This window comes from Coccinella septempunctata, chromosome 2, assembly GCF_907165205.1.
Source record: "Coccinella septempunctata chromosome 2, icCocSept1.1, whole genome shotgun sequence".
NCBI classification, from domain to species: domain Eukaryota; kingdom Metazoa; phylum Arthropoda; class Insecta; order Coleoptera; family Coccinellidae; genus Coccinella; species Coccinella septempunctata.
In genome coordinates this window covers 51,461,580-51,476,265 of record NC_058190.1, presented here as the reverse complement: position 1 = coordinate 51,476,265, position 14,686 = coordinate 51,461,580, and the positions used below count along the sequence as shown (strand labels likewise).

Here is a 14,686-nt window from a genome sequence, read left to right as displayed (position 1 = left end):
TTATATTTCAGCTGAATATTTCCACAATCAGAAAGATTGTGAATGAAGAGGATGACAAAGAATTTCCTTCTATTGGGAGACCCAAAAAAGTGGTGGCATTTGAGAATTTCATGTTTGAGTGAATTAATGCGAAAAGTTTACTACAGGATTTTCGATAAATGTCATCGTAAAATAAGTTCCCGAAAATTGATTTTTCTATTTTTCATTTGACTTGTCTTATACATCGTTAATGTCTTAAGATACCAATAAATACCTTATTATTATTATTATATCAATGTATTAAGATGAACAGCCACAAATACGCGCCAGTTGTCCTGTTAATTGACTTGAAACTATTTTTGAAATCTACAACTGATGTAAGGTATTCACTTAAGCCAAAGAAGATTAACTATCCTCAAGCTAGTGCATATTATGATATTATACTGATCTCTTGTATTTTTCATGTAAATAACTGGATTTTTATGCGTTCAATCAGTTTGCATAAACTTCAATTATGTTCGTCACATATTTTCCGAAGAGATTCGACATTGTGATAAAATACGTAATAACAGAAACTTTTACGTAGAACGGGCAACATAGCGTTGATTTAAAACCCAAAAATGTTCTGACAAGCGTCATAACCCCACATTTTCGTACTATACAGAGTGAAATGTGTCAAATTTCCATGGTCAACCGAGTGCTAAAATAAAATTGAATGGAGTATAGTATAGTTCGCAAATCCTTAGAAACAATGACACACGCACTTTCATTGAAAATCTCAGTTCTCATTCTGCAAGGGAAAGAATAAGACAAGGCCGAATCCACCATCGGGCAGCAACGTCCCACGCACGCCATATGGTTCCACCTGGTGCGGCGTGTGACAAGTGAGAGAGGATAACAGGTCGCACTGCTACGGTTGGAAAGTGGGTGACGAAACCGTCAAAAGTAACCTGTTGAGTGTTGCATTCTTTTCTGCACGCTAAGCGCCCAATATAGCGGTGACGTGTATGCGGAGTGTCGCCCTGAACCCATTTTTCAATGGGACCCATGATTCATGGGTCTCATCCCTGTTCACTGGCCGATAACAAAACGAAAGCAGGCTGCCACTTTTTAACTAGGGGACATAGGCAAGGTTTTCGTCTTCCCGAGGAAGAACACAAAAATCGCACGGTTCCTTCAGCGTGATTCTGCAGGAAATCCACCTTAAGTGGAAAATTTCTAAAGAATTTGTCAACTTTGAGGAGCTGTAGCAGCCAGAACAAGAGAAAAAGGCATATGCTGATTTTTTTTTATAGTAGATCGATCCTTTGCAAATGAAAAATTTTAATTTTTATTCATCTACCGCGAACTGTCAAGATTTCATGATTTTTTCCGCGAAGATCCAAATTTTCCAATTTTTCATCGACCATTACTTGAAAAATAATTTTTTTTTTAAATATCTGTTTGCATATTCGTTATCTACACCCTCGAATCAGTCGACAGTATCAATTTGGTTTTGATTGGAGACCAAAAATTTTTTTCAGAAAATCGCAATTTTTCCATACATATGCATGGAAAATTTGAAAAATTTTCGATCTCCCCGATTTCCACCAAAATTGGAGTATTTACTAAATCGAGGGCGTAGATCACGAATACGCAAACAGAATTCTGCTAAAAGGATTAGTTTTTAAGTTATGGTCGATGGAAAATTCGAAATTTTGGACCTTCGCTGAAAAAATCATAAAGTCTGAACTGCTTGCGGTAGGTGAATAAAAGTTGAATTTTATCATTCGCAAAGGATCAATCTATCATCCAAAAATCAGCATATGTCCAGTACCTCTTTTCTGGCTGCCACGTTTATTCAAAATTGACCAATGTTTTGAAAATTTCTCACTAAAAATGATTTGTTTCCTAAAATATTGATCCTAGGAAAAATCTAATTGCATATTCGTAATCCACGACTTCGAATTAGTCGAAGAAATAACCTGGGTCGATATAGATCGAAAAATAAAAAAAAATGTTTTCTTTCCATTTAATGAATTCTTGTCAAGAATTTCGCACTTCTGTCGTCGTTTGATTTGATATTGTATTTGCAGCAACTTTCAATGCTTTTGACGAGCAGTTTATCGGTGTTTTTCACTTCGTAATTTGGATTATGGCAGGCCTAGTCCTTCAAAATTATCTTTTCTTTTCTGTTAATTTCTCGTCGAATGATAGAACACTGAGAGCACAGCGCCATGTACGGTCAGAATTTCTCCGAACCCCGGGGCACATGGGAAAACGGCCTAACCGTGGGAAATCGATATCGAAAGCATCTGAAAAATAGTCTCTTCTTCTCGGTACGCGATTACGCTGTAAAACTCAGTATTTTTATCGACTTCCATGTTCGATAGAGCGTCGGCTCCGGTTCGGCAATTTAGCTCTTTTAATTTATTTCAGCCGCGCGTAATTGTGAGCGGCGGAATCCGAGCCGAGAGAAAAAAAATCGAGAATCCGTAAGGCTCGAAGGAGGTCGATCGATAAATCGATGAACGGGTGTCGGCCGAAATGGATGCGGCATGTGGGACTTTCACTTTTCGGTGGTGATCGAGCGAAAGGTTTATGAAATTAAGGCCCGGGGCCGATGGGGTTATGTGTGCGTTGGAGGATTATCAGAGAAGATCGTGACCGAATGAAATTCGCAACTTCACTAGTTTATTGTGGGAATCGGTATGCTACATATGCTTCAATGGAAGTGATTAAGTACCTATAACGTAACAGATTGGGAACTCCCATCTACTGCTAAAATATTTGTATGCTACAAAGACTCACCCTGTATAGTTTGAACTCCTTGGAGTTCGACCTATACTCCATTCACTTTTATTTTAGCACCCGTTTGACCATGGAAATTTGACACATTTCACTTTGTATAGGGTACTCTAACGATTTGTCAAAATCAGCTGATTGTTCGTTACCGTGGGGCACACAAAGCTTTTTATTGTTTTTATTATCACTATAAAGAGGCATTTCTGAGGAAGCTATAGTCTTAACACTCTAATCTAACGTCAGGAAGAACATTTTTTTAAAAATCATGCACAAAACACAATACTCGACCAAAACAGCATGCGAATCAATGGAGGGAAAAGCTTGTGTGCCCCACGGCAACGAACGCTTAGCTGATTTTGACAAATCGTTAGAGTTCCCTATAATACGAAAATGTGGGGTTATAAAGCTTGTCAAAATATTTTTGGGTTTTAAATCAACGCTATGTTGTCTGTTCTACGTAAAAGTTTCTGTTATTACGTATTTTATCACAATGTCGAATCTCTTCGGAAAATATGTGACGAACATAATTGAAGTTTATACAAACTGATTGAAGGCATACCAAATCCAGTTATTTGCATGAAAAATACAAGAGATCAGTATAATATGAAATATGCACATTAGCTTGAGAAGAGTTAATGTTCGTTATCTTCTTTGGCTAAAGTTTGAATACGTTACATCACTTGTAGATTTCAAAAATATTAACCCGAAGGTGAAATGCATATGATGAGTGGTTGGGAATAGGTATCTCCCGAAGGAATTAACAGATAATTACAAGAATGTTAAATTCTTCAACAAAAATCATCTTGCATCAATATAAGTAAAAGGAATTGAAGGAAGTTTCAAGTCAATTAACAGGACAACTGGCGCGTATTTGTGGCTGTTCATCTTACATTGATATAATAATAATAATTAGGTATTTATTGGTATCTTAAGACATTTACAATGTATAGGACAAGTCAAATGAAAAATAGAAAAATCAATTTTCGGGAACTTATTCTACGACGATATTCATCGAAAATCCTGCAGTAAACTTTTCGCATTAATTCACTCAAACATAAAATTATCAAATGCCACCACTTTTTTGGGTCTCACAATAGAAGGAAATTCTTTGTCATCTCCTTCATTCACAATCTTTCTGATTGTGGAAATATTCAGCTGAAATATAAGTCGTCTAGATTCAGATGAAACATTATATAAATTCTCTTACATTGAATATACTTGCTACCGTCTGACGTATTGTGAATTTTAGAATATCAGGTTATAACTATTTGAATGAGCTGACCTGAATTCTAAATAGCACTTCCTGAAACCCTGTCTCTTTTTTCAATCACTTTCGGCATTTTCGTGATAAAAATTGATATTAATTGTGGCAACGGCATAATGACATTAACGACATTTCATGAGTGCCAAGCTTACTCCGTTCTAGTTACAAAAACTTGAGAAAATTATTTCATGGCCAACCGACTGCTGAAATAAATGTGAATGGAGCATATATCGAAATACTTGTTTCAATTGGAACGTTTTGTCGGTTTCTTGTCGTCCTACCTCCGTACCTAGGCCAGGAATCCAGCCATTCATCCGCTTGGAGGTCGCGCTACGTAAAAGGAAAATTGTGCAACATGCAAATTGCAGATGGCCATTTAATAACTGAAGATTAATCTCGAGATCTGATAATGATCGGATATCTCGATTCCATTCACCCATTGTGAGCGGATTTCCATCGACAGTTGAGGTAATCATTTTCCTGGCATAAACAATTAACACTCACTCGAACGAATTTTTTCCATCGCGTCGGCATCTTGGATCATAATGAGCGTCAAGAAACAATTCTGCGATTTGTTCGGGTTGTTCGGGTAAGTTTTCACTTTTGAGTTATTCCCGTGCGTCTGGTCCTCAGCGCGTTATATAATTATGACTTGATTGAGACATAATTGAGGGGATATGTTGACTAGTAATTATCTGTAATTTACAAGGATGAGTTTGATGCTCTCCCCAGTATTATATCTACAGGATTCTAATAGCAGTATTGAGAAATTGTCATCAGATGAGGAAAAACTGTAAAAAAGCTGCAATTTTCGCAAAAATTTTGTTTCCCAACACACAATTTTTAACCCTTACATGTAGAAACGTCTTCTGGTTCATCATAAATTATTTTTTGTCATAGAGTCATTCGGGGTAACTGAGCGCAGAGGGTGCATGTGCGCAGTGCGTATATCTCTTATGCAATGTATGAAAGAGGAGTTGATTTGGGTGAAGCAAGGGCGCAGAATCGCCAAATTAGTTTTTCATAGGAGTGCACCGTGTGACGTTTCGTTAACTTTTTATTTACAATTAATCAAATTCACTAGTTTTCTTGTTAATTTTTAGTATCTCTGCAAATTCTGACAGGTCCAAGTTCCGAGTCCGACAGTGTTAAACAATAATTTACTCGAACATGCGCATATTAATCTAAATATATAATAAAAAATTTTAGGTTCTCTTAGCTGCTCAACTTTATAAGAACGTCAATTAAAATTTTGGCTTACTGGGGAAAGTGTGCGCGGGTAAGTGTGCGCATAGATTCATTATATGGGCATTAGTTCAATGAGGAATAAATTATGACATTGTTGATTTTCTTGGTTACGACTCGATCAATATTGTCCTATTTGTTCGGAAATATATAAAGAGCCACCAACAGGGGAATGTATCAAGTGTTGTGTTCACCAGGAATTGTGGCACGAACAATAATGCAGTGCTTATACAAAGGTGCTTCTGTATTGACAATAAACAGCATTTCTTTAATTGTTTGTTTTAATTGTAACATTTTGATGACATTATTTTGTGATTTGTTTTGATTGTGTGGTTCACTAAGCACTGCGTTCACTTACCCCGTGAGGGTGCGCACACTTACCCGCAATACGGGGCATGTGAACGCACTCCGACTTTCTCTATTAAATTCTTTTTTGCGGGAAGAAAACGTTTTTGTTTGTTTGCTTTTTGATGTTTTCTTATAGATTAGAAAATTCTCTATCCTATGAAGATGTGTTAATTTTCCTAGCTTCAACATTTGAAACAGGGTATGGCTTTACAGGCAAAAGTGCGCACAGTTGCCCGGATGACTCTATATGAAAAAAGGTGTTTCTTTCAATCTCAAGAATCTACTATTGAAATATTTGAACGATTATTTCAGTACAAGTGGACATTAAGCGTCAAAGACTGGCCTTGTATGTGTCTGGTATCATTTTACACATATTTCAATGCTCTACATCTTCCATACCAACAATTTTTTTGAATTTTTCAGTCTTACAGGAGATATGACCGAAAAACAACGAAAACACCTTCTCAGAGGACACATTTTAGCTCCCTCCTTATGCAAAACTCCTACGACAGGAGGAAAACCTTGAAACCAAGTCAGCAATTAATGTTGTCGTTGAATTTTTTCATAATCTGTCGATTTTTAAGGTCTATGTGGAAAAATTTTTAGTCTCGATTATATCGCTGATGTGAATATCAAAATTCAGGAAACTCTCTTCAATTTTCTTCCGATAATTGGCCAAGATCGTTGTGACCACACTCCCAGCCGATCAGAGCCCCCTAGAGACCGATAAGTCTAATCGGATCCGTGCCTACACACGTAACACACGGACGGACAGACGTACAGACAATAACGTTGTAAATTGTCTAGGTAAACTGATTACGCGGCCGATATTGTAAATAAAACGCGTGCTTCCCTATTGTTTCAGGATTAACAACTATGGCCGCGAGGTCGAAAAATGTATATTGTTCGAGGTCGGTGGAATTCTTGGCAGAGGCGGTGATTTTTTTCAATTGCGCTCTCTTATCGGGATCTGTTTTAGCGCAGCGACAAAAATTTACGATGAGATTGCATTGTTGCACGTACCCGGCCGACCGTTTTTAATGGGCCGATGAAAATGTTCGTCGCCTAACGCACCGTTGGAATCTCCAAGAGGGAAACGCTTTCACAGCGTGGTTTTCGGGGATTTTCTGGTCTCAAAATCATTTTTGATTTCCAAAAATTGATATACGAGGATGTATCGATATCTAGTTAGCCTAGACCAGTTCCATGCATAAAAAAAAATATTGCGTTACCATATATAGCAACGAATATTAACTCATTAGAAGTGTCAGTGTGAAGTTTGAGGTCAAAAAAGTAAACCAGAGTTATGCCATGAATTAAAAGAAAGAAGATGTCCACCGAAATTGTGAAAATCGAAAAATTGGAGTATCGAATCATCATCAAGTACCTGTATTTAAAAGAGTTAAGAGATAAGCAGATTTACGAAGATATGCTTAATACCCTTGGTGATCCATGTACTTCGTATGCGACCGTGAAAAATTGGACTGCAAGCTTCAAAAGAGGTAAATTTTCCATTGAAGATGATGACCGATCGGAAAGGCTAATTTCTGTGTCATTCTCCGAAAATATCGATGCAGTTCATGACAGGATTTTATCAGACCGTCGAATTTGGCTAAGACGGATATATGAAGCACTGAATATTTCATACGAACACTTTCATTATATAGTTCACGTCAATTTGGACATAAGAAAAATTGCTGCAAAATGGATCCCCAAATGTTTGAATGTTGACCAGAAGCGTGCAGGGTAGAAACATCGCGTTCGATCTGTGCTAGATTTGAATACGATGTAGGTTTCTTAAACCGAATTGTTACTATGGATGAGACTTGGGTACATTTCTACGATCCAGAAACAAGGCAACAATCGATGGAATAGCGACACTCTGGTTCTCCAAGACCTAAGAAGTTTCGGGTCAAAAAATCTGCTGGAAAAGTTCTTGCTTCAGTTTTTTGGGATTGCCATGGAGCAATCATGATTGTTTTTTTGGATAAGAGTAGAACAATAACCGGAGATTACTATTCGACATTACTGACCACTCTACGGGAAAAAATCAAAGATAAAAGACGCGGAAAGCTATCCAAACGTGGTTTGTTTTTGCAGGACAACGCCCCTGCACACAAATCTCATGTTGCCATGCAAAAAATTTGTGATTTAGTGTTTGAATTACTAGAACACCCCCCTTATTCACCAGATTTGGCTCCATCCGACTATCATATCTATCCTCAACTGAAAAAAAGTTTAAAAGTTGTGGTTTGCAGAGCAAGAAGAAACTTTTTTTTTGAAAGGTCGAGAGACGTTGCAGGTTCGCTGTAATAAATATATCCAATTTAGAGGAGAATATGTTGAGTAATAAAATATTTTGACATTGAAATTTTGTTTGGTTCTATAGTAGGCTAAGAATTTTTCAATATATCCTCGTAAGATTCGAACTGAATAGAAAACACATTTTTTCCACATAGAAAACAGAACTTCTTATTTACAGAATTTCAATGAATCAATCCTAAACGACCTAACTCTACACCTTAAAGATTACACTCTGGCAGAACCTTTCAATACTCATTTCCGAAAACTCCTTTCGCTCTCTTCCAAACCCGTTCCCAAGAAATAAACTGTTTACTCTGCAACGTGCCATATTATCTACTCAATGAGAGTGAGTTCGGTCGAAACCGAAATTACAACCTGAACCGCCAACAAAAAACGTCCGAAAACATTCCGACCGCCGAAATTAAACAATCAACGAGTGGTCTCTCTCTCTCTCTCTGACGATTGACCCACAAAAACCGCCCATTATTATACCGAGGGTGAAAACGATTTCCAGATATAACTTTCGACCGATCCAAACGTGGCGAGGAAAAAATCGATTAACGCTAAATCACGAGCTGCTGGGAGGTCATCGAGAAGAGCACTCGGACTAGGGATGACCAAGGAACGTCGATGGTGAGCTGAGGTTGAGATTTTATCGCGGTAATAGGCAAAAAACTCATTTCATGTCGAAAAGTTTGAGATATTTCCTGAACCTGAAATGGATGTGATTTGTGTTGATTTTTAACATCATAGTTAACGTTGGTCATTGGAACAATCTGTCTAAAGCAATTACTTTCCCAAATTCACTAGAATGGAGTTTTTATTCACTTTTCCTAGTGAGAAATGAATTTTCTAGTTTGATTATGAATTTTCATCAAATATCGACCCACTTTGTCCATGTATTCTTTAGGCAAGTTGTACGAACAAACATCGATAGTATAGTATCGATATTTCTTGCAATGATCGATGTTATATCAGCAATATCCATCTCCTTATTGAAATCGATTCCAATTGAGAACGTAGAGCTGTTAAAAAAGCCAATAGAATGAAATAGAAAGGAGAGAATGTGTAGACAGAAACCTTTTTGTAATAACTCATTTATACAGGTTGAGTCATTGACTCTCACAAATATTTGAACGGTAGATTCTTAAGGTCAAAAGAAAAACTTTTTTCCTATACCATTTTTTTCGATTCGGTCCTGATAAATAGATACAGCCATTTTAGTTTTCGTAATGAGCTCTGTCACCCCTAAAAAAAACAAAATTACTTTCAGAATAGCAAGCTATATCTATGACACTACACATCTGTGTAGTACATAGTTGTATTCAGCCAATGTATCCAATTTTTCAAATTTCACAGATACTTTTCAAGTTTTGAACATCAGATTACTCCAAAACGAGAAAATATGTAGAATATTTTTATTTCAGAAAACGTTCAAATATTCCTTAGATAGCGTCCAACTTAGTTTCAAGAGTTGAGATTGAATTTTTGGTATTTTTATGGCACGTACCTAATGGTCATAATGAGAAAACTGGAAGACGTGGGTTATATCTTGTGTTCAAAGAAGATTCATCAAATAAATGAAAAACTATATTGAGAAGTTCATTTGATTTGATAAAACCGTTTGTGAGATAGAACTAAAAATAACATTTTTATGGTTTTTCAACAGCCTGTATCTTTCAAACCGGGCTGATTCGAAAAAAATGGTAAAGGAAAAAGTGTTTCCTTTTGATCTCAAGAATCTACTGTTGAAATATTTGTACTAGTCAAAGACTCACCCTGTATATGTTTCAATAAATTTATCGGTAGTGATCGATCTATCTGATTGACCAATCATTTTGTAGACAATACAAATTTCGCAGCCTATTATTTCCATCTGAAAATCTTTATCTATGAGTTGCAGAGAAAATTGAATAAAAAGAATCGCACATTTCTTCTTCAGCACTTGGCGACACTAGTCCTCAGGATTTTCGCCAAAGTTCAATCAAAGGCATTCGAAATTTCCTCGAACCACTTCATATTTCACGAAGCATCGTGAACTCACCGCGATGGTACGGATATAAACTTATCTATCTGAATTCTTTGAAAACGAGCTAACGAAAGCACCACCGATGAATACTAATAAACTTAATCTCAAAGTCCAGATGTCATCAACATTCCCGTTGAATGCCGAGGATTCCTCTCACGCAGGTTCCTGCAGAAAAAAAAATACGAGACTCACTTGCGACCCTAGCCTCATCTCAAGTACATCGCAACCTATGCGGGACAAGGTCTTTCAAGGCAGTTTGGGTTTTGGTTGTGCTAGACCTGCGGCTATGTCCAATATCGATAGAATGCCACGCAATTCGGCTTTGAAATTGGACGGATTGCGAGAAATGAGTACACAGGGAGTCCAACTAACACCTGTGGCGAAATTGATCACAGAGAAGAATCAGGAATGGGCAAGTTTCCTAAAACTCCAAAATCGAATTTAAAATTATTTATGGAAACCCTTTTCCATTAGTTATCCAACACGTAAAAGATTCGCTTCAAAATTAAGATATTTCAGAAATATACCCTTCGAAACTTCGAGTATGTGAAGGCTTGTGACGTAGAATGCCTTCACTAAAGTCTAGTACTTTTTGTTAATTAGACAACAGTGGAACTGATCAAGATATAGAATTCTATATCCACACATTTCAAAAAATTGTTTCTGTAATCTGTGTCTATATATTCTTAAAAACGATGACATTTTGTGTCATTGTTTGATATTTCTATGCACTGTTTGTGTTCCTTGTCAAATGTGATCACCAAACTTGATATTTATTAAGTCTATGATGATCATAAAACTTTCATGACCTTTATTGATTCGACTGGCGTTGCCGGATTGTGAAAATGACGTAGAATGTTCATGAGAGAGCACTTCTGAAATCAGAATTTTCATAAGTGAATACAGATAAAACGCAATATGTTAAAATTCTAAAAAAATATATTTCGATATATTTGAGTTATAAGGATTTCAATGACATATATTTTGAAATTTAGGAAAATACCCCATTTTCGAATCGCTCAAGGAGGACCTATAAATCCGAATTCTCTCCCCCGCCACTGTCCAGCGATGTTCTCAAGGATTTTCGTAGTTAAAAACACCGGAAGCCACGCATTTAGGACGTAAAAATTTAAAATTTCATTCCACCGGACTATCTGTCGCAGATTGGATCGACCTCATCGGGTCGTGATTGTGTGTGAAGTTTTTTCTTATTGTTCCATAATCTCCGGTGTTTAAACGATGTAATTTGGGTTTTCGGACGGGGATAGAGAGACGTGACGGGATTAGGTGCGAACCACACACGTACGTCCTGTTCAGATCCGGGTAATAACGATGCAGGTTCATCTTGAATATCAGATCGGATGAGCGATGAACGTTGTTGGTAGTTTTTCTGGGCGTACCGACATTTACCTCTTTCTAGTCGTCTCAGAAATCAGATCACGGGCATGAGCGTAGCTGGAGGAAGGTCAGGGTGGGTTATCCTTGTCTGGAAAAAATCGCCAGCTATGATCAAAAATTACAAGGTTATTGTAATTTAAATGAACCCCTTCTTCTATGTTAATTCCCAATAAACATGAATACATATACTCCATTCACATTTATTTTAGCAGTCGGTTGGCCATGGGAACATTTTCTCAAGTTTTGTAACTAGAACGGAGTAAGGTTGGCGCTCATGAAATGTCGGTAATGTCATAACGCCGTTGCCACAACTAATATCAATTTTTATTACGAAAATGCCGAAAGTGATTGGAAAAAGAGACAGGATCTCAGGAAGTACTATTTAGAATTCAGGTCCGCTCATTCAAATAGTTGCACCAAGATATTCTAAAAACCACAATATGTCAGACGGTATAGCAAACATATTCAATGTAAAAGAATTCATATAACGTTTCATCTGAATCTAGACGACTTATATTTCAGCTGAATATTTCCACAATCAGAAAGATTGTGAATGAAGGGGATGACAAAGAATTTCCTTCTATTGGGAGACCCAAAAAAGTGGTGGCATTTGAGAATTTTATGTTTGAGTGAATTAATGCGAAAAGTTTACTACAGGATTTTCGATGAATGTCATCGTAGAATAAGTTCCTGAAAATAGATTTTTCTATTTTTCATTTGACTTGTCCTATACATTGTAAATGTTTTAAGGTACCAATAAATACCCAATTATTATTATTATATCTATGTATTAAGATGGACAGCCACAAATACGGGCCAGTTGTCCTGTTTATTGGTTATTTATGTGAAATCTTTGTTCAAAGGTGAAGTTCATCTTGAAATCTTGACTTGAAACTTCCTTTAATTCCTTTTACTTATATTGAAGCAAGATGATTTTTGTTGAAGAATTTAATATTCTTGTAATTATCTGTTAATTCATTCGGAAGATACCCATTCCCAACCACTGCATCATATGCATTTCATCTTCTGGTTAATATTTTTGAAATCTACAACTGATGCAACGTATTCAAACTTCAACCAAAGAAGATAACGAAAATTAACTCTCCTCAAGCTAGTGCAAATTATGATATTATACTGATCTCTTGTATTTTCCATGTAATAAATAACTGGATTTGGTATGCCTTCAATCAATTTGTGTAAACTTCAATTACGTTCGTCACATATATTTTCCGAAGAGATTCGACATTGTGATAAAATACGTAATAACAGAAACTTTTACGTAGAACGGGCAACATAGCGTTGATTTAAAACCCAAAAATGTTTTGACAAGCGTCATAACCCCACATTTTCATACTATACACAGTGAAATGTGTCAAATTTCCATGGCCAACCGAGTGCTAAAATAAATATGAATGAGGTATAGAAGAAACGTTACATTTTTCAAGTGAAGGTACTTTAATTTATCGCTGTCACTTCTCATGTTTTTACTAGGTTCCTGATACATAGCAACGGTTTTTTTTTTTGTTTCTGTTTCTACAGAAATATCTCGTTTCGAAATAACGTTGCTGAGATACGAATTTCGAATGTTGAAGTAGATTCTGAAGTACTACCAGAATTATACGTTGAGTTTAAGAATTCAGGTAACATTGAAATTAACGGTTGGATATTTGAAGTGAAGGTTAAAACATATACAGAAAAAAACCTATTCCTGCACATTGTAATGTAAAGTAATTTATTCCCCATAACCGAGAGAAAATCTATGGATTTCGACATCAAACGGTATGCGCTTGGTAAACAGCCAATTATTTCCCATAAAAAAAACTCTGCGACGTTTAAGGCATAAACCAGGTGGTCGTTTCTCAATTGAATTGTGAAATGGTTATCATCTCTATTTGTTACAATAACGCTGTGACTCTGAGAGCCGAATGGGTACATAAATAAGGATAATTGCGATGTTAAATTGACGTCCGAGGTGCAGATTTATTAATTCGAAACTCGAAGGTTGGGAACATCGCTGGAATATGTATCTGGGTTGATTTGCAACGATCCGCTTACATATAAGGGCGAAAATTTATTGCGCAAAACGGAACGAGTCCTCCGCGCTATTTGTAAAACATCTGAGGCGGAGGCTGGGGTGTTTTCTATGGAAATCGAACGGATATGCAAGTCGATGATCAAAAAACGATTTTTTAAGCCTTATTTCTGTTATAAAACTTTGGAATCCTGCTGAAATTTTCAAGGTTTCAGAATATTAGGAGTACAAATTAGTTTGGTCCGATTTTTATGGCCAAAAATTCATTTATTTCAGAAGAAATGAATGAACAGATCCTTCGAAGTATTCTCTAACACTGGCTACTACTTTTTTTCACCTCGCAAGTAACTTTCGAATTCCCATCCGAAAAATGCCTCGTCTTTTGAGGCGATCCAAGTTGGGGGTCATGTGGCAAAATGTTTCATCTGCGTCTTACTGTGCAGTCCACACTTGTCTTTGAGTTTTGAATGATTCCCATGTATTTCAATCCAAGGTACGAAAACTGCTTGTTGTGCCCTTAGACCTTCTCTAGTAGTGCCTCCAATTCTTCTTCTTCCAGTTTTTTTGGCTGTACAGAAGGAGGCTTGTCTTCCAGTCTAAAATCACCATTCTGGAAACGTCGAACGCAGTCTCTACACGATTTATCAGTCTATGCATTTCAGCTGCACTTTTCCTTCAATGAATGCAGAAAACTACCTCCCATACAAATGCTGTTTAGTTAACACATGAAATCCACCATTCCAACATAGGTTTTTGTATGAATTTCAAAACAATATGGTCTGATATCTGACCTCCTTGAAACCACCAAATTCGGCTGCACAATGAGACATTAATAACAAACAATTTTTCAAACTTGTACTCCCAATACTTCCCAGGTTTGAGGCCTTCATCTGAATTTCAGAGAAGTGCGCCCCTTGCGCCTGTGCAGTGATTGGAGATCCGCCACTGTCAGGATCCGAGCGCTCTCAGAGCTCAGATAAAAAGGATATCTCCGACGAAGTAGCTCCCAGGCCTTGAAAGGTCATAATTTCTAGTCGGCCCCCGTATCTCCTCACTTCATCAAGCGGTCGCAGGAATTTAAATTGAAAATAACGAATAAGATCACAAGGTTTCTAGATAAACTGGTAGAAACCTATTTTTGCGCACCGGGTAAGACCCCCATGTCTATGTTATGTGGCATGTAGCCATGGGAGAGGATTCTATTAGGCAGGTTCGAATCGGTTACGTTCGCTTGGAATGCCACACGTATGTCTGCCTCGTAAATATCACCCCTCTGTTACCTGTCGCAGAAGCTCGTTACAGG

The 14,686-nt window shown here is 37.0% G+C and overlaps 1 protein-coding gene across 2 annotated transcripts in view; it reads left to right on the top strand.

Annotated features, from left to right (window-relative positions):
- The window catches only part of LOC123306388 (calponin homology domain-containing protein DDB_G0272472), a 147,887-nt gene that overhangs the window by 130,023 nt on the left and 3,178 nt on the right, over positions 1–14,686 (top strand). The gene's annotated exons all lie outside the window — the stretch shown is intronic.